General features: G+C 36.6%; 1 protein-coding gene and 1 long non-coding RNA gene across 7 annotated transcripts in view; one reads left to right on the forward strand and one right to left on the reverse strand.

The window, feature by feature from the left end:
* LINGO2 (leucine rich repeat and Ig domain containing 2) overlaps nt 1–21,750 on the reverse strand; it is a 1,346,710-nt gene that overhangs the window by 971,284 nt on the left and 353,676 nt on the right. The gene's annotated exons all lie outside the window — the stretch shown is intronic.
* LOC139039433 (uncharacterized) lies at nt 9,974–12,182 on the forward strand. The gene is made up of 3 exons (XR_011492697.1): nt 9,974–10,222; nt 10,325–10,390; nt 11,836–12,182. It is a non-coding gene; the product is annotated as an uncharacterized lncRNA (long non-coding RNA).

The raw sequence follows: 21,750 nt of genomic DNA on the forward strand, positions 1-21,750 counted from the left end.
TGCCTGACACCCTCTCATCCAGTCACCTGCTGTCTGCAATTGGACTGGACCATGTAACTATTTCTGGCCAATGAACTATAGATAAATATGACATGCGTTGACTCCAGTTCACGCCTGAAGCAGTTCATTGCCAGTCTGAGAATCTCCAGCTCCATCTTTGTCCTGCCACTTCCACCAATGACCTTCCAGAGGATGGAGTGCATATGAACCAGAGTATTAGAACAAGGTCAATAGAGAACGAACTTCCTGCCAGTGTCCATGAACAAGAAGCACAGTATCAGTTAGAAATAACCTGTTGTTACAGGTCTGTTGCTAGTTACTATGCCTTAACCTAGCCTACACTGACTTACTGAATTCCTCTTTGTGCCCTTGTCTGAATACGTTCACCCAGTGTAACTGGTTCTGGGAAGAGAGGAAACCCAACTGTCCATTTTGCATATATGTCAGAGATGGATTTGATTATGTCTTTAAGGACAGTCACAGGGTGCACATCTCTGCAAGCACTTACAGTCATAAATGACATGTTTGTGTTTACTGACTTGTCTTTTGCCCCCAGCTAAAGCATGAGCTTCCTGAGGCAGGACAGAAGTCTCTTTGAATGTCTCCCAAAGGAGTTCCATTAAGGATATTCCCCACCAAAAAACCTCAAAATCCACAAACTCAGAAGTCCCAGAAGTAATGATGTATCTCCTGAGGGAGTCATACTAATAGAGATCTTAAACAATTAGCAAAATGCTAACCCAATTCTCACTTGGTATATCAGGTTCTCACTGCTTCTGTAACAAATTACCATAAATTTAGTGACTTAAACAATACACATTTATTAACTTAGCGTCAGAAATTTGAAATGGATATCACTGGGCTAAAAGCAAGCTGTTAAGTGTGATGTTCCTCCTGGAAGTTCTAGGAAAGAGTCTTCTTCTATATTTCCGTTCCAGCTTCTAGAGACCTCTACATTCCCTGAATCACGACCCCTCTCACCATCTTCAAAGCCAGCAAACTGCGATGGAGTTCTTCTCACGCTCCCGCCTCTCTGCTTCTATCTCTTCTGCCCCCTTCTTCTACTATAACCATCCTTGTGATTATACTGAGCCTACCCAGATAATCCCCCTATTTTATAGGGGGATTTATAATAGCAGGACAATCCCCCTATTTTAAAGTCAGCTGATTAGCAATCTTAAAGCCACCCACAACATTAATTCCTCTATGCCATGGAACATGGAGAAGGAAATGGCAACCCACTCCAGTATTCTTTCCAGGGAGAACCTCATGGACGGAGGAGCCTGGCAGGCTGCAGTCCATGGGGTCACAAGACGTTGGACATGACTTAGCGACTCAACAACAACAGATGGAACTAAGAAATTCATAAATTTCAGTGATTAGGATGTGGACATCTCTGGAGGGGGTCATTATTCTACTTACCATCTTGAATTTAACCTGCAGACTCACTGGAGGGCATTTGTGGTCTCTCAGTCTTATATCTGAAGTAACACAATAGCCATTGCCTTATTTACTATTTATTATTTATATATTAAACTATATCTTCTATAGTCTATAAATACCCTCTATGAGATAGATAATTCTGATTCTCATTTATAGGGTGAGAAACACATTGAAAGAAAGCCAAACCATTTCTAGTTTTTGAGGCTTCTATAACAGCAAACCATGAAAAATTATAGGGCTTTAATTATTTACATTGAATCAATTAATCATTTTTAACAATAAAAATGTGTGAAGGTATATCTAATCACATTTGAAGATAATAGCAAAGGTTTATAAACTTTAGAAAAGACAATTAAATTTTCCTACACCATGAGTCTGAGCAAGCTCCAGGAGTTGGTGATGGACAGGGAGGCCTGGTGTGCTGCAGTCCACTGGGTTGAAAAGAGTTGGACATGACTAAGCAACTTAACTGAACACCAGGTACAGCATAAAAGCTATATAACTTAACAAATCATGAAGGTTTCTCCTGCAAGCTTGGCTTCTAATTGCTGAGAAAAGATTCAAGAAACTGAGGAAAGATTGATAAAAGTACCCACACAACACCAATACTCCTCAAGAGCACAGAAAGAGATAAAGAGCAGATGCTGGAGTTACTAATACATTATTTTATTTTATCATTCATGGACAGGGGAAGATTTTGGAAATGAATAAGCATATCTAAATGCTAAGATCAGTTCTTCACTATGGATCACAAGCTGTAGGATCAGGGCGATATAAATGCATATATTAAGTAATGATGGGTCATCCAAGGGCCTCCTTTCCAGTCAATATTCATAAAGCCTTGACAATTCAGAAGGGAAGCTTTGAGCATGCATTTTCCCTCAAAGTATATATTAATATTTAACAAGTACTAATGAGTATTGAACTAGAAGTTTTGAAATGGCACCAGAACATATCTTCCAAAAGGCAAGAAGTGTCATAGTTCAGGGATTAGGAGATATTAATTACACACATACACACTTAAAAATATAAACCCTCAGTTATTGAGCTTCTGTCCTGGGGAAGGAACTACAGTATAAATAAATCATTGGTACTACCATGATATTATTTTTTTAATATAAGTTACATATTAAGATCCAAAAGAAATGTACTGATATTCCTAATGTGAGGTTGTCTTGAATAATAAGACATGTCCACAAGGAGCAGAAGAGATTGTTTCCACATATCACTCTCCTACCAGTTGGTTGTCCAACTTTTCCAAGCAGATACAGTCCCTTTCAGCCTAACGAACAAAATGTCTGTATGCCTGCAAAACAATAGTACTGGTCCTCATTTATCTAGTACTGTCTTCTTAAGGAAAGATGTGAATAATTATGTGTGTGGTGACCAGGGCTGTAATTACTGTTTCCATTTCTCAGAGAAGGAAGTTGGGTCTCTGAGGGGATGCAGGCTGCTGAGCAGGTGTGTCGCAGACCTGGGACCATATGGTTCCCACCTCTTGTTCTGTGCTCATTCTAAAACTATCTTGTGTCCAAGACGGCAACTTGTTTACAAATGCTGTTCAAATTAAACTATCATTATTGTGACATCCACATCTTTGTGCATGGAAGATACAGGAGAGGTTCCTCTGGGGAATGAGAGGTGGGGCTGGAGGCTAATAAAGACTCTCGGAAACTCCAGGTGTGTGTTAGTCAGGCTTATGTGCACAATCATATCTTATCTTCACTCAAACTTGAAAAAAATTCACCACTCTTCAAATCTTGACATGAATTAAGATTTCTGTCAATAGCATGACATGAAGAAATGAGACTAGGTGTCAGATATTAAAGTATTCAACAGTTATGGATTAGAATACAATGCAGCTTAGTGATTAAGAACACATGCTCCAGAGACATCTGGGGTTTAAACCAAGCTCTTAATATCCCCTACTAGTATCACCTAAGCCACAATTTCCTCTCTTGAAAAAGAGAAAAAATAATATGCATGGCTGCCTCATGAGGTGAAGTTTAATAGTCAGTTTTTCTCAGCTGGGGACAATCCTTCCCATCAAGGGCCATGTGGCAATGATGGAAGACATTTCATCCATTGCCACTTGGGAGAAGGTGTTACTGGCATCTACTGGAGAAGGAACAAGAATGATGCTAAAAGTACTACAGCGCCCTAGAGGACAGCACGTATGTGTGCTCGGTCACTCAGCCTGTCTGATTCTGCGACCCCATGAACTGTAGCTCGCCAGGCTCCTCTATCTGCGAGATGTCCCAGGAAAGAAAAGTGGAGCGGGTCGCCATTGTCTCTTCCAGGGGATCTTCCCTACGCAGGGATCAAACCGAAGTCTCCTGCATTGGCAGATGGGTTTTCTACTGCTGAGCCAGCAGGGAAGCCCAGTAGTGCCGAAATCAAGACACTTCAATCTAAACTCATGTTTCACAAGTGCTCAAAATTGTTATCTATCATTCCAATTACTAAACAGCCTAGTACCAGTTATCAGGCTATGAGTCAATGATCCAAAGTTGGCTAAGGTATAGCTCTGCCCTTGAGGGGCCCATTACTTGAAACTTTTAAGTGTAAATAATTACTATGAAATACCTTGCACTCATAGTGTCATCATTTGCAAAGCAATAGCAAGGGTGAATATATGAGTTCTATTTTGAGGAACTGGGGAAAGCTCCACAGAGAATAAAATATTTCTCCTGGGCCTTTAAATATGATAGGAATTTGACAGTTAGAAAATGGATAGAAAGGTTGTTGGTGGGAAGGTTATATGTCTGTGTAGGGGAAAGATGTTGGAGCATCAAAAATGTTATAGAAATAAAAGGTATAACATTTCAAATTCTAATAAAAATGACTTCGGAGTTTGTCATGTTCAAGATATGATGACTACATTAGAATGAGCAAAGAATATATTAGGATATGGGTATGATTCTACAGCATATTATGGGCTGCAAAGAGAGACTGGAAAAAGAACAGGAGAGAATCCAAGCATAATCCTAAAGCAACATAGTGGTTGGGGGTGGGAGGGGGATAATGAAACAGAGGGAGGATTAAGAGAATGTTCAGAGGTACAATCAGCAGAATTTAGCTAAAAACCGAAAGTTAGGACCACAGCTGCCTTAAACACTGGGCCATGGGACCCCTGTACTAGACAGCCCAGTAACAGACATCATTAGAAAACTATGAGATAGTATGAAAGAATAAAAAAAAAGCAAAACTGGTATTTTGAGAGAAATTATACCTGTATCACAGAATAATAGACTGGTCCATATAGGAAAAGGAGTACATCAAGGCTGTATATTGTCACCCTGCTTATTTAACTTATATACAGAGTACATCATGTGAAATGCTGGGTTGGATGCCGGAATCAAGATTGCCAGGAGAAATATTAATAATAGCTATACGCAGATGACACCACCCTTACGGCAGAATGTGAAGAAGAACTAAAGAGCCTCTTGATGAAAATGAAAGAGGAGAGTGAAAAAGTTGGTTTAAAGCTCAACATTCAGAAAAATAAGATCATGGCATCTGGTCCCATCACTTCATGGCAAATAGATGGGGAAACAAATGGAGATAGTGAGAGATTTTATTTTTTTGGCTCCAAAATCACTGTAGATGGTGACTGCAGCCATGAAATTAAAGATGCTTGCTCCTTGGAAGAAAAGCTATGACCAACCTAGACAAAATATTAAAAAGCAGAGACATTACTGACCAAGGTCTTTCTAGTCAAAGCTGTGGGTTTTCCAGTAGTCATGTATAGATGTGACAGTTGGACTATAAAGAGAGCTGAGCGCCAAAGAATTGATGCTTTTGAACTGTGATGTTGGAAAAGACTCTTGAGAGTCCCTTGGACTGCAAGGAGATCAAACTAGTCAATCCTAAAGGAAATCAGTCCAGAGAGTTCATTGGAAGGACTGATGCTGAAGCTGAAACTCCAATACTTTGGCCACCTGATGCGAAGAACTGACTCACTGGAAAAAACCCTATTGCTTGGAAAGATTGAAGGTGGAAGGAGAAGGGGACAACAGAGGATGAGATGGTTGGATGGCATCACCAACTCAATGGACATGAGTTTGAGCAAGCTCCAGGAGTTGGTGATAGACAGGGAAGCCTGGCATACGGCAGTTCATGGGGTCACAAAGATTTGGACATGACTGAGAGACTGAACTGAACTGAATGCCTGTATCAGTGTCTTTGTACTAAGATTATTGGCAAATGAGTTTATAGGTTGAAAATAGAACATCGGTAATTGATAAAAGCAATGTTATATGGGTTGCAATATAAACTCTTGACCTTGGATGGAAATAAGTATGCAGTACTGGGCTTTCCTGGTGGGTCCAATGGTAAACAATATGCCTGCAAAGCAGGAGATCTGAGTCTGTTCCCTGAGTCAGGCAGATCCCCTGGAGAAGGGAATGGCAATCCACTTCAGTATTCTTGGCTGGAGAATCCCATGGACAGGGGAGTCTGGTGGGCTACAGCCCATGAGGTCACAGAGCGTCAGACACAGCTGAGTGACTAAGCACTCACACCATTCACTGGCCATGGTCTTAATGCATGTTTTATTGTTGTTCACCAGCTAAGTCATGTCTGCCTCTTTGCAGCCCATAAACTGCAGCACGCCAGGCTCTCTGTCCTCCATCATCTTCTGGAGTTCGGTCAAATTCATGACCATTGAGTCTCATTTTATGCAGATAAATAAGAATAAAGCTGTGTCTGCAAGTCCTTCACTAGGAATTTAAGTTATCTATTTTTTGTATATCAAATGATGCTTGAGGTTTTAGGCAAAATCCAGTTGATGACTGTTCTCAATTAAATCAAGAATAAATAGTGATATATCCAATCCTATAACTTCAATGTTATCAGATACTAAAAAGAATTGTTTGTTGCTAATACTTGCAAATTCAACCTTAAGATTCTTTGGCACAAAGAATTAACAAAGCCACATATTGGAGTCAGTAACAGAAAACTGTTTCTGGAACTTATTAAATATTTTTTAATTACTAAATTGCAAAATATACATATATATACATATATGTATATGTGTATATATATATATATATATATATATAAATTACTTCTAAATGAATAGAGGACCAAAATCAGTATATGATAAGTAACTCTATTTTAAAGTATAACTACTAATGGAATTGTGAATGATATTAAAATATAAATCCACCCATGCTACTGACCAGGTTTTGGGACTGACTGTATAGTCTTGAATTTCCTTCCAAGATTAATAAACAGCAGCTATTTAGTTGGTGCACTTCACTATCACTACGTTTTCCAAGGTGATTTTTAAAAATCGCCTGATTGATCTGATGCAGCCTATTTGAAATCCTCCAAGGAAGTGAATAGGAAGCAGAAAACTGTCGCAATGCAAAAGGACAGTAGAACGCACTCTTCACTACAGGATTAAAAGACAGGCGAATGGGTTTTGAAAAACAGCTATCCTTAATACTGTGTTGGAAAGCTGTTGTAATGAAAAATGGCAGCAGAGAAATGCAGCCTTAAATAGAAACCATGTGTTTATGTACATTTTGCTTTTATCACAAATATACCTGGGTCTTATATTCATAAAACGAAGATATCGTAAATTTACCTTATATGAACACTTAATGATCGTGTTCATATAAGGTAAATTTACGATATTTTCATTTAAATATGTATATTCATTTAAATATATATATATATTTAAAAATACAGCCTGCATGCTGTTCATTTTCAAGTATTTTAGTTATTTAAATATTTCCTCTCACTGCTGGAAAGTTTATGATTCATATTATATATGCCACAGAAAACATAACAAGATCGGTGTCCCAGACACGCACATACAAGCAATCCCTTTAACTTTTTATTTTTTCATGAGAAGAAACCATTCAGTGGTTGACTTTACCCTGGGTCCCTGCGTCGGTCACCCCCTGTCCCACACACCACTGGGACAGGGTGACTGGATCCCGAGTCCCAGACTGGTTAAGGCAATCCTGCTTTGCTCTCGCACCTTAGGGATCAACCACTTTCGTTCCTTCCTCCAATCTCTGACTATTTTGCCTAGGGCAATATTCTAGCTTTCTCGCTGGACTGCACAGAAGAATCCTAGGCAGAAGCAGAGTTAAAGTACCTCCTTCTAACATTCAAAATACATAAAGAACTTATGAAATTCAATATCTAGAAAAAAAAATAAAATTGGGTAGAAGACCTGCATAGCATTTTTTTTCCCCAAAGAAGACATACAGATGGCTAACAGGTACATGAGAAGATCAAAACCACAATGGGATATCACCTTATGCCTGTCAGAATGGATATCGTAAAACAAACAAACAAACAAGAAATAACAAGTTTTGGAAAGGATGTAGGCAAAAGGGAACCATCCTGCACTGTTGGTGGAAATGTAAACTTGTACAGCCACTGTGGAAAACAGTACAAGAGTCTCTCAAAAAATTAAAAAGAGAACTGTTATATTATCCAGAAATTCAACACCTAGGTATGGATCAGAAGAAAACAAAAACACCAATTCAAAAAGGTATATGCATCTCAATGTTCACTGAAACTATTTATACTAACCAAGATAAGAAAGCAACCTCAATGCCCAAAGACAGATGCAAGGATAAATAGAGGCAGTGTATATATATGTATGTGTGTCTGTGTATATATATATATATATATATGCACAAAAGAATATTATTCAGCCATAAAAAAGAAATCTCACCATTTGAGACAATAATAATGGAACTAAATGGCATTATACTTAGTGAAACAAGTCAGAGAAAGACAAATATGTATATTTTCACTTACATGTGAAATCTAAACAGCAAAATAAACAACAAATAAAACAGAAACAGATTCACAGAACAGAGAACAAACCAGTGATTTCCAGGGGGTATTCATGAACTAGATGGAGGGGATTGAGAGTTACAAACTACCAGTTATTAAATAAAAGGTCACAAAAATCTAACACACAGCACAGGGAATGTAGTCATAACTTTGTATGGTATGTGATGTATAAAAATATCAAATCACTATGTTGTACAACTGAAACTAATAATATTGTAAGTGAACTTTACTTCAGTTCAATATAAATAAACAAAGCATTCTCTTTTGGGTTTTGATCAGGATTGAAACAAGGGAACTGGGGGGAGCAAATATATAATATGGTTACTTGGAGACAGACCAAGAGCTATGAAGCAGCCTAGCAATCTTCTGCTAGGTTTGGGGGATGGAACCGATTTTAACCGTTTCAATGAATGGGAGGCATAACAGCAATAGCAACAGTCCAGCACTCTTGAGGGGAAAAGCATTTTGTTGTAATAAGAAAAGTGGTTTGATTTCTATGAAGATTTTGTGCTTTACCTCTAACATTTTCTGCTTTCTGATCTCCTTTACAGATTATACATGAGCACCCTCTTTGTGGCAGGAACTATATTTCTCATTGCAAATGATATAATTAAATAATGAGCCCTTCCATCATGAAACTTACAGTCAAGTAGGGGAAGCTAATATTAAACAATAACTTGATAAATAAAGACATTACAAACTATGATGGTGCTGTGTATGTTGTGAGACTAGATATCAGAGAGGGCTTACCTATACTGTTCCCAAAGAAATGATATTTGACCTGATGAGTAAAGGATGAGCAGGAATTAACTAGGAGAGCAGGTGAGAGTAGAGAATTCTGAATAGATGGATTCACTTCTGCAAACGTCCTGAGACTGAGACAAGAAGCATAAAGAACTGAAAATAAATCACTGTGACTAGCACCCAGGGAAAGCCTGGAGGCAGGCAGTGGTAAATTTTAGGTCACATAAAAGATCTTGGTCATTAACTCTGGGACACATGGGGAATTACTGGAGCTTTTTAAGGAGGGGAATAAAATAATCAGATTGACACCTTAAGTAAAACAGATAAAGTTAGAGCACTTGGGAGGCTATTGCAATAATCCACAGGATGATGTTACCCTGGGTAAACTGGTGATGGTAAAAATACAGTGAAGATGAAGATGGATTTAAGAAACTTACAGGAGATTATTTGATAATAGGTTTTTGGTGATGGGAGAAGAGAGAGAGTGGATCAAAGGTTATCTCTAAATTTCAGCTTACACATCTGTACAGTTATTAGTTTTCAGAAAGAAAAAATTTCTCTTTTGGTTTTTTTTTTTTTTTTTTTTTTTTTTTGGATGAAGGGCAGAATTCAGGGGAGGTGCTTCTGCACTCTAGTATCAATATGTTGATTTAGAGATAATTTTAAGGGCTTCCCTTGTAGCTAAGCTGGTGAAGAATCTGCCTGCAATGCAGGAGACCCCGGTTTGATTCCTGGGTCAGGTAGATCCCCTGGAGAAGGAATAAGCTACCCACTCCAGTATTCTTGGGCTTTCCTGGTGGCTCAGCTGGTAAAGAATCTGCTCGTAATGCAGGAGACGTGGGTTCGATCCCTGGCTTGGGAAGATCCCTTGGAGAAGGGGACAGCTACCCACTCTAATATTCTGGCCTGGAGAATTCCATGGACTATATCCACGAGGTCACAAAGAGCTGGACACGACAGAGTGACTTTCACTTTAAGTCATCTAAGGAGATCTGTCCAGGATTTTATTAGCTACTTGGATTTGCAAAAGAGAAGTCTAAGCCTAAGATTAAAATCTGTGTATTACTGTCATGGAAGTAGGAACTGGAGCCCTTGTAACAGAAAGAATTTCCCAGAGAAACTTGAAAAAAATCAGTGGAGCCTAGAACTGAATCTTGATTAATTCTGATATTCAAAAACCAGGTTACAACAACCAAAAGAATCAGGATCAGTAATTTTTGAGCTCTTATTATGTGCTACTGAAGCCCTTGCTGTAGCCTATGTAATGTTCATAAAAACCTTATGAGGAAATTGTTATTCTTCTATTTTGCAGGTGAGAAAACTGCAATACACTGAGGATGTGTGACCAGATGAAGGACACACACACAGCTACAGAACGGTAGGAACAGGCGTCAAATCCAGGCAGTTTGATTTGAGAACACATCTTTCTAACTACTATAATCTGCCAGGTTCTTTTTTTTCTCCACTGCTGTTTTAATTTTTGTTGTCATTTTTAAATTGTGTATATGCAGACTTCTTTTTTCATTGCAGAAAAAATTGCTTTACAATGTGTTCATTTCTGCTCTACAACAATGTGAATCAACTATATGTATACGTACACCTCCTTCCTCGTGAGCCCCCCTCCCTCCTCACCCCCATCCTGCCCATCTAGGTCATCCCAGAGCGCTGAGCTGAGCTCCCTGCGCCGTACTTAGGAAAACTGACAAAACAGACTTAGCTGGGCATGTGAGAAGTTCAACTCACATTCATATTTGTCCTCTCCATCTGAACTATGCAATGCCGCAATTACTAGCTACATGGTGACTTTCTGAGCACTTGAAATATGGATTCCCTGGTGTCTCAGACTGTAAAGAATCTGCCTTCAATCCCTGTGTTGGGAAGCTCCCCTGGAGAAGGAAATGGCAACTCACTCCAGCATTCTTGCCTGGAGAATCCCATGGCCAGAGGAGCCTGGCATACTATAGTAAATAGGGTTGCCGAGGTGGACATGACTGGGTGACTAAGTGACTATCACTTTCATTTTCTTTCAAACTGAGATGTGCTGTAAGTGTGAATTATATCTCAAATTCTAAAGACTTAATACCACAAGAATGTAAAATATCTCATTAATTATTCTTACATGGTTACTTGTTGAAATTAGAGTATTCTGTAAATAGTGGGTTAAATAAAACATATTATTAAATGTATTATATTAAATATATTATTAAATTTGATTCATGGGATTCTATTTTTTAATGTTTCAAATTAATTTTAACTTATTTGAAAACTAGAAAACTTCCCTATGCAGCTTACATTATATTTCTATTGGACAGCATTGTTCTAGATATTTCACTTATTTGCCCTCTGAATTCCTAGCTCTAGGTAGGCACTATCAAATAGTTAATATGCTCTCTTTAACACAGTTTCTATTCAGACCTGAGCTCCAAGCTTGTGCCCCAGGCTCTCAGGCCCTGGTGTTTCCATGGTAACCTTGCCTTAGGAAGAGAAGATGCTTTTGATTCTGAGTCCTAAAGATTTCCCTCCTCCAGCTTTATGTTACTTCATACTGATTTTACGGTTATCTTCTCTATTCTTCTCCAAGAGTTTGTATGATTTCTGACCTTAGGAAATTTTAGGTCAGCGGTTCTCAGGCAGATGAACATGTAAAAATCATCTGAGAAGTTTTCTTAAGTTACATCAGGCTATCACCCTGCAGTTTCTATTTGTTCTCCCCACCCTCAAGGAAGGACTGTAGCTCTAATCTCTCCATTGTCTGATAAAGGAGTTTGCTACATTATAACTGCTATATTCTCATGCATTCTCTGTCTTTTCCGGTCTATGCAGTCAGCTCTTCATATCTGGTATGTTCACTGGCTGGCAACCAAAGGGTTCCATGCAGCCCTCCATCACAGACTCTGAAATGCTGAATTTGGGTCATCTGTTCATATGGAAAGCTGACATTGGTTCTGATCAGGATAAAGATTACCTTGAGTTCACACATTTAATTCACATGAAAATATCCACCTGCTTATCAAGGAGACCTCTGGTAGACAAAAAGTATCTTCTTAGAGAAGACTTTTCCAAAATCAGTATATGAATATTTTGTAACATACCAAAGTATCACAACAAAGAAGAGAATATCCTCACAGACAAAAATGAATAAAAGCAGGAATCTGATGAAATTATTATAATTCAAGTACTAGGGAAAATAAAAGAAATATTTTCCAAATGTACCTTTTGTGAGCTTTTTCCTTATTATTCTGAAATTTCTCCTCATAAGTTACAAGGCCTCAAGGATGTAAAATTTGCACATAGGTAGTGCGTCATATGATAGAAAGGACAGAGATTTATAAGTTAGGGCACTCTCATTCCTTCATCTGTAAAACAGGGCAATAATGTCAATTTACTGATTAAATGAGATTCCTATAAATCTTAGTTGCTTCTCTAAGAAGAGCTATTTTTAAGAGTCTAAGCTTGTTTACTTTTCCCAATTCTTCTCTCAGCATATAGTTCACCACCTTATTTTCTAAAGCAGAATTGAAGAGATTTAGTTTACTCCTCTAATTATTATTTGGGGAACAGGCTATAAAAGTACAGTCTCTCAAGGAGACAAAATTAGGACACTGATTACAGTGGTGCTCAGTTACACCACTTAAGTATACCCACATGAAAATAAAAGGTTGATATTCTACTAACTGCTAATTAGTACATAGCTAATATCTTCAGAATTTGAGTAATTCAGCTGAAGTACTTTCCAAAGTATGCATTCAAATGAACTAGAACTTTTTAAAACTCAAGATTCCTAACAGGCTAAATCCTTCTTTTACTCTATGCATTTCACTCACATTTAATATGATACCCATTTACCCAATAGTGGTTTCTTCTTGTTTTCTTTGACTCATGAATGAATGTGAGAGTTGGACCACAAAGAAGGCTGAGCACTGAAGAATTGATGTTTTACAATTCTGGTGCTGAAGAAAACTTTTGAGAGTCCCCTGGATAGCAAAGAGATCAAACCACTCAATTCTAAAGGAAATCAACACTGAATATTCATTGGAAGGACTGATGCTGAAGCTGGAGCTGACTCACTGGAAAAGACCCTGATGCTGGGAAAAATTGAAGGCAAAAGGAGAACAGGGCAGTAGACAATGAAATGGTTAGAGAGCATCACCAACTCAATGGACATGAATTTGAGCAAACTCCAGGAAGTAGCAGAAGACACAGGAGTCTGGCATGCTGCAGTTCATGGGGTCACAAAGAGTCAGACACAACTTATCAACTAAAAAAAAAATGGTTTTCACCATTTCATTAATTTTGAGATGAAATGATCACTTACTTCTGTTGAAATTTTGCCATGAGTTTGGAAGATGCATTAAGAGATAAAAGCTAGGATCAAAGATGAAGCTAATAACCATAAACATTTTTTTTCACCATTGTTCAAATTCATTTTAAAAGATTATAATACTCAAACTTCATTCACTGATTCTGCAAATATTTATTTAGTAGCCATAGTACATCTGGTCCTGTAAGTTCACAAAAGAATACATAGAATAAGAATTTTATAAAAATGAAAAAGATAAAAAAAAAAGTTTTTAAAATTTGTGTTTTGATAGTAATCATAAATTTTTTAAACTAATGTTTAAATTTAAGTTTTTAAAGCTTATGAATTTATTTTAAAAGTCTGACTTCCATAAAATGAAAGTAAACATTTAATGAAACATGTCTAGGTTGTAATTATTTCTGCTATTCTTTCAGATGAAGAATATTTTTTTCTGGAAATTTAACCAAAGGAATATCTACAACTAACTAAACTTCCACTAAATGAAATGAAATATAAATATATGAAAGTCCACATATACAGAGCTGTATGTACTAAATAATTAAGAAAATATTAGAAATAACATCAAATCATTACCTCACAAATAAAATTTTAATTCACTGAAAAAAAATACTAATGTTCTCACTGTGCTGATTCATTTTATGTGTCAAGTTGGCTGTACCTGGGTGACTTGCTATTTGGTCAAACATTATTCTGGATGTTTCTGTGAAGGTGTTTTGTTTTGTTTTGAAGGTGTTTTTGGATCAGAATAACACTTAGATCAGTGGGCTAAGAATAAAGCAGACTGCACTACATAATGTAGGCGGGTCTCATCCAATCAGTTGAAGGAAAGCCTTAATAGAACAAAGCCTGACCACCCCAGAACAAGAATCAAATTCTGGCAGCAGAATTTGAGTTGAGCCCTAGACTCAAACTCCAACTCTCTCCTGAGTCTCCTGCCTACTCATCTACCCTGTCATATTTTAGACTTGTCACACCTTCACAATCATGTGAGCCAATTCTTAAAGATAAGTATCTCTACCTCTATACACACACACCCCCCTTATTGGCTCTGTTTCTCTGAAGAACTCTAACACACTCACTTTCTAATATGTGTTCTCATATAGGTTTCACAAAAGTTAGAAGGGCTTAATGCTTCCTTTGGCCCTAGAAAGAACGTGTAAATCCATTTTGAACGTGTGTTCTACTGAAAATTGTACCCCAAATTAATATGTTGTTTGTAAACCTTTGTGCATCTATCTTAAAAATGAAAAGAGTTAGCAATGCTAGGCTGAAATATAGAATGATGATACAAGATAAAAGTGCATAATTATAAGACGTGAGAATACACTTCATTTTATCTCTGATAAATTAAAAATGCTCTCAAGAAAAAATGTTGCGAATTTCTTCTGAATTTATAAATTAGCAGTTGTAAGTATTTTCATTAAAAATGGCATCTTTAGCTCAAAGAAAAATTTTCAAGTAGACCTCTTAAATAAAATAGGAAAATCAGAGGGTTCTAGGTCAATGGTATCTCAAAAATCTATCTTTTCAGTTGCTTTTCAAACCCATCCACAAACACCAGCAGTGGAGTTCATAATGAAAACACAGGGAGTTCTAGAGCACTGAGGAGCTTACTTATAAACACAGAGGCTTAAGAGAAACAATATATATTTTTCAGGGACGGCATGATAATTAAAACTACTGATAAATTAAAGACATCAATTAGGATAATATATTTGTATCATATTTTAAAATTAATTTAAAGTAGCAAGGTGTTTTTGTGTGAAGAATCTCTAATCATGTCTGTATAAGATATATTTCAATGCCAAAATCATCACATGCCACATATATGACATTCATCATTTTGATTACATATCAATTTAAAATAATATATTGATTTTTTTTATCTTTCAGCAAAAAAAGGACTTAATGACTTAGTGCAATAATTTGTCACCCAACTTTATGAGACACAGTCAAAACCCACTTCTAAAGAATCAAACATAAGACAAAAATGAAGCCATAATGAATACAAAAGATATACTGAATGAAGATTCACCAGTAATTTCAGAAACCTATATCACTGCCATTTTGGTGCACAAACATGCCACTTAAGAAGTAAAAGACCAAAAGTATTCAGTTATGAAAGACTTGTGGTCATACCAGTGAGCTAAGTCTTAAGTTCTAGCCCTGTAAATAGAAAGGATGTGGTAAGGTCGACAGAACTATTTGGGATCTGAATCAATTAGTAAAACAGTTAACCATCCAATGTTTGATTAATGGTTCATGAATCAATCAGCCTAAGTAATTCTAATGACTGAAATGACCACAACGTTCCTTGTTTTAACAATACATGTCAGCAAGAAAATAGGCTTTTGTGACCTTGGGAAGGTAACTCAATCTTTTGAATCATAAAATGGGCACAAAGAAAACTGGTCCCACAAAAGGTAAATGGAAATGAGTGTCCAAAATATGCCTAATTTAACATGCTCCTTCATAATATACAACTTGACACATTAAGGTTGTTTCTTTGCCTACACCAACAATGTTTTCCTGGTGTGAATGAAATGAAATCTTGGTTACTTACAGAAGTATCACATAGCAAGGATTCTTATAAGCCCTTGACCATTTAGCAGTTAAAATATTTAATTAATTCATTAATTTGACATAGACTTTATGTAGAGTAATTCTATATGAGTATGTATAATAATGAAAATTAAAATCTTCAAATTTCAAATGGCATGTTTATTATTTGGGTGGAAATATTCATTTAATGAATTTCTTTCTGGTGTATTATGTTTCTTAACCAAGAAGTATTATAAAATTACTTTTCAGAAAAGTAACAGAAGAGATAAGATATACCAACTACATAAAATATGTATATTTAGGTAAAGAAATCAAATTTCTGGTGCATTTGACACAACTTTGATAATAATTAACTCTAAGTAGCAAATGGAAGGATTCTAAGGTATATTTACCAGGGATCTCTTGACCTTGTAAGTCTTGTAATACAAAGTAGCTTGTTCTCAATGGCTCAGTAAAGGGATTCTAGGCTTCGAGATGTAGATCAACTGCAGAAGCACCTGTGAAGCACTATGAATTACTTTGTAAACCACCACCACATTAGCTTAGATATGGTGATTCACAAAGAAATCCACAGCACTTCACAGTTTGGGTAAAGCTTGGTACCTATGAACCAATAAAAACAGTACCTGTATACCACCAACAATTGAGGGAGCAGTTTCAACTACTTTAAGAAGACATTAAAATAGAAGTATAGCAGATGAACTATATAGAATAATATTCACAATCAGTTGAAGAGTATGCCCAGTTTTGCATCATCATTTTTAATTTAGAGAAATATAAGAAACATCAATCATTTAAATAAACAGCTTAAAAACAAAATGTATACCTTCTGTATCATATAACAACTAATTTTCATTTAAAAGAATTTCTAATGCAACAACTAGAATGGCACTATGCAGAAAGATAAACAGATCTACTCATAGAAATAAAATGCATGGTTATTAATATACTTGCAGAAATAGGGAGTAAAATAAATAATAAAAGTATATATGATTCTCACATATTACAGTATTTAAGTGTTGCTGTTGGGATAACTTGCTCTAAAAATATCCTTAGTTACCTGGCTTCACAGTTTATAATCACACAATCTTATATTTTATAAAAGTCATTAAGTGAATTTAGCTGTGTACTTCTAAGTATAATAATAATACACATATTAAAAATGTTCAGATGAACATATTTTCATGAGACTTGTTGAAAATCAGGAACGTTTAGAAAACCAAATGTTACATTATACACATTAGATCCAACTCTAGAATAAAACTACACCAATAAAAAATAGAGAAACTATTCAATAAAATTACTATTTTTAGTAAAATCACTGAAATCAACTACCCTTTATGATTGACCCAATGATAATACGTATTTTTTTAAAAACAGGAAGAAACAAAGATTTTAATTATAACTAATGAAAATAAAAGTATCTATAAACTGGCCCAGCAAAGCCCCTCAAATCTTTAGACCGAATTTTCTTTTTGTTCTTCAGTCTTACCGGTTGGGTTGAGGAGATATACTCAGAGATTGATATGGGTTTGGAAACAAGCCACTAACTGAAGAAGAGGTCTAAATGACTGTCAATAACCACCCCACTCCTAATGTGAAATCGAGCTGATCAAATAATGTTAGAGAAATAATTTAGGATGGATTTAACAATATGCCATCCCTTTTGTTGCCTTTCTTTCTCTAAATAAGACAAGTATGTACACCTTACCTGGTAGTATGTGCTAACTGGACACTTTGCTTTGCTTTACTTCCGAATTTGAATGCAAGAAAACTTTAAGCATGCCCCTCTTTAAATTGCATTCAGCTACTTAAAAAAAAAATTCTCCTGCATTTTCCTGTCAAATATGCTCTCAATTTTATATAAGAGGATAACTGATAGGTTCTGAGAATGAAATGTTCTGGATGAAGTAATTTTCTGGCGCACTCATTAATTAGAAAACACCATTTTTCCCAACTACTGCACTATTCGACTTCAAAAATACCACACAGTGTTTTACTGTTTTTTGTAAGGTTATTCAGAACCCCTGTGACACTTTCAACATTTTCTTCAATACTCACACTACATCAGTTATTCATCCAATGCTTAAATGTTGAGGAGAAATAAAGGTCCCTAAGCCAAGGGATTCCAGGTACCATGGAGTAAGTATACAAAGGGACTTTACATTTGCAGTTAGGAACTACATCATAAAACATTTGGAAAAATGTTATGAAAGGAACATCTCCAAGGTACGAAGTTTTCAGAGAGGACTGCGCAAATATTCAAGTCATCCCAGGCAGAGGGGGAAGAGTGGTATGGATTTGGCTGGAGAAGGGGATGACAGAGGATGAGACAGTTGGATGGCGTCACCAACTCGATGGACATGAGTTTGAGTAAACTCCGGGGGCTGGTGATGGACAGAGAGGCCTGGCGTGCTGCAGTCCATGGGGTTGCAAGGAGTCGGACACGACTGAGAGACTGAACTGAACTGAACTTACACAATATAGCACATTTCATGCAATGAAGTCGACTGATATTACTGTGTACTGAAAATAAACAAATCCTAACTGTTTGTGAGACAAGTCACTAATATTACTATGAATTCATATAACTAACTTCATACTCTTTACTCATAACACCTGGAGGAAATTTTGAGGTAACTGAGCATTCCTTTTAATTGGACTTCTACTGGCTGATGGATTTATCAGAGGGCAAATGCCAGCTAGGTGTCTTAAAGCGAGTCCCCTAGTTCCAAGTCAAAAGTCTACACAGAAATTAGTCTTTACGATAGTTTACTTCCTAGATTCATCCTGATTTTCAGTCTTATAATTCACAGTTTTCAATCCACACAAGCAAGAAATGGAAAGAAAAGAAACCGAAGGAAAGGTAGGGCTAACCTCACTATTCAGACCATAATATCAACTCTATTTAAAGTAACTACTGCTGCTGATAGGAAGTGAAAGAGCTGCAGAACTGACAGAAGCATCTGCAGCTAAGGACCATATCATACCACGAATATGACACTTCCCGCTGGTAAACAGAGTGGGAAGCATAGCTCGAAAGGAAACTTGCATCCTTTCCTGGTGATGAAAGCTAAAAAGAATGGAAATAATATAGCGAGCAAAATAATACACAACAAAAATAGAACAGCAAATGAAAAATGCAGGCACAGTAAATATAATCCTCCTGCTGGTTGGAGGATTTATCTCCTTTCTCTCAAAAACTCTTTCTCTTGCCCCTAAATATTTAAAATAACAGTGCAAATCAGGGATTTTTAAAAAGTGACTGCTGTAGAAAATAATAACGTATCCACAGAAAAGTCACTGAGGAATAACACTGCATACAGATGGGGGCAATGAAAGAACACACATTTTAGTGATACCTCAAGGCATTAAAGTTATGTTATTAATTTATAGAATCAATGAATGTTAACAGTACCTAAGCTAAATATCTGGCATAATCTATGTCTTTCAATTTAGAAAGACACAAACCTACAAAAACTTATCCTTATGTATCAATGTAAGGCTGTAAACTGTAAGGACTTATAAAATAATTGGAATTTACATTATTAAAAAAAACAGTGAGTACTTTCATTTAACAAGCTCTCACAAAGCACTTAACATTAATTCATTCATCTCTGATAATAACAGAGCAGATGGAATCCTCATCTTAAAGGTGGGAAAACTGAGGCTCAGAAAGACTAATTTGTCCAAAGTAAAGAAGACTCTTGAGAGTCCCTTGGACCTCAAGGAGATCCAACCAGTCAATCCTAAAGGAAATCAGTCCTGGGTGTTCATTGGAAGGACTGATGCTGAAGCTGAAACTCCAATACTTTGGCCACCTGATGCGAAGAACTGATTCATTTGAAAATACCCTGATGCTGGAAAAGATTGAAGTGGGGAGCAGAAGGGGATGACAGAGGATGAGATGGTTGGATGGCATCATTGACTCAATGCACATGAGTTCGAGTAAACTCTGGGAGTTGGTGATGGACAGGGAGGCCTGGAGTGCTGCAGTCCATGGGGATGCAAAGAGTCGGACACAACTGAGCGACTGAACTGAACTGAAGAAGTATTTAAATAGTCGGGCCAGATCTGTCTAAAACATTTTGCTTTGTCCTTGCCCTGCAGTTCTGTAGCATGCAATTTTATCTACAGCATTTGAGAAATCCAATGAGAAAAGAAAATTAAGTGAAAGTATAAAGTGTAAGTTAAAAATCATACTAAATACTCTGCAGAATCAAATAAATATATGCACGAAGCCTACAGTGAAACAATTTGACTAAAAATAATAAAAGTTAATGTGCAATATTCAAATTAAAATTTTGCAAGGGGAATATCTAGTTTCATCAAGATAAAGCTTTCAGTATTTTATACAAAATATCCATTTACATATGAATAGATAATACTCCATTTATCAAGCATTTTCTTTGATTCATTATAGATGATCCCTATAAAACAGAATATTTTTTAAAACTAGCTTGTGCTATTAGATTTGCTTATACTTAGTAAATTTACTTATCTTTAGAACATACTTTGACTTACATGGCTTGAGTGGTGGAATTTTGTGTATGTAAATAAGCTCATATTAATGACATACTCTAGGATCTCTTTTCAATACTCAGTGGGTTCAGTTCACTGGCAAAGATCATTTGCTTAAGGAATAATATCTAGAATCCAGTTTATGAAGGGTGCATCTACATTTACTCATGAACACCCTAAAATATGTATATGTGTATATAAAAATGTTTTTTCCATTTTTTTCCCCACTACTTCAAGACTGATACCCTTAGAAAGTGGCATTGTGGATAATAATGTCAATCTGCCACCCTGGGGATAACTCATTCTACTTAAAAATTGTCCCCCTACTTGATTTTTTTGGAAGATCAATTCAATTATTCATTTATTTGAAGAACAGTAAATAACTCTTTGGTAAGTATACAAGAGGATAGAAAACAAATAAGCACTTAAAAACATGTAAATTTTCAGTGCTTATTAATCCCTCGTTAAAAGAAGTCTCATATTTGGAAGAGCAGTCCAAGTGAATAACTGCAAATATATTTTGATTCCTTTGGGTTGATTTTTTCCAAACCTTGAAGATTATATTTTAGCAATTGGACATTAATTGTGGCACTCTGATTTTGCAGAAGATGACAGGGAAAAAGTGGAATGTATCATTTAAGCCCTCAACTCACAGTCTTTACAATGTTTGAGTGACTATGGGCTGTGCTTAGTCGCTCAGTCGTGTCCGACTCTTTGCCATCCCCTGGACTGTAGCCCGCCAGGCTCCTCTGTCCATGGGATTCTCCAGGCAAGAATACTGGAGTGGGTTGCCATGTCCTCCTCCACGGGATCTTCCCAACTCAGGGACAGAACCCAGGTATCCTGCATTGCAGGTGGATCCTTTACCAGCTGAGCTACCAGAGAAGTCCATAATATTGAGTGACTATATTATATAATAATATTTTACACTATTTTAATGGAATTTGACCCCAGCTATTTTGATGATATAACCATGAGTATATTTAACTCAGGATAATTGCTGAATATGAGATAAGTATCAATACAAATGATGCACTTCTTAAAATACATGTTTATAACTATCAAGGATTAGGCAAAGTTAAAAGTATGGATTCAAACATATTTTAGATTTGACAAACATTTAATTATCTGTCCATTAAAGGTATTTTGAGCCTCTGCTGTGTGGGAGAAAGCATGCAAGACACTAAAGGATTGAAAAGAAAGCAAGTCCCAGCTTTCAAAGAGCTCAGAGCCAAGGGGCAGACTGACAAACCTGAGAACACGTCTACGACAGTGACAACTGTCATGATAGACAAGCTCAGAATCTCAGAGGAGGAGAGGCACCTAAGCAGAGC

This window comes from Odocoileus virginianus, chromosome 18, assembly GCF_023699985.2.
Source record: "Odocoileus virginianus isolate 20LAN1187 ecotype Illinois chromosome 18, Ovbor_1.2, whole genome shotgun sequence".
NCBI classification, from domain to species: Eukaryota; Metazoa; Chordata; class Mammalia; order Artiodactyla; family Cervidae; genus Odocoileus; species Odocoileus virginianus.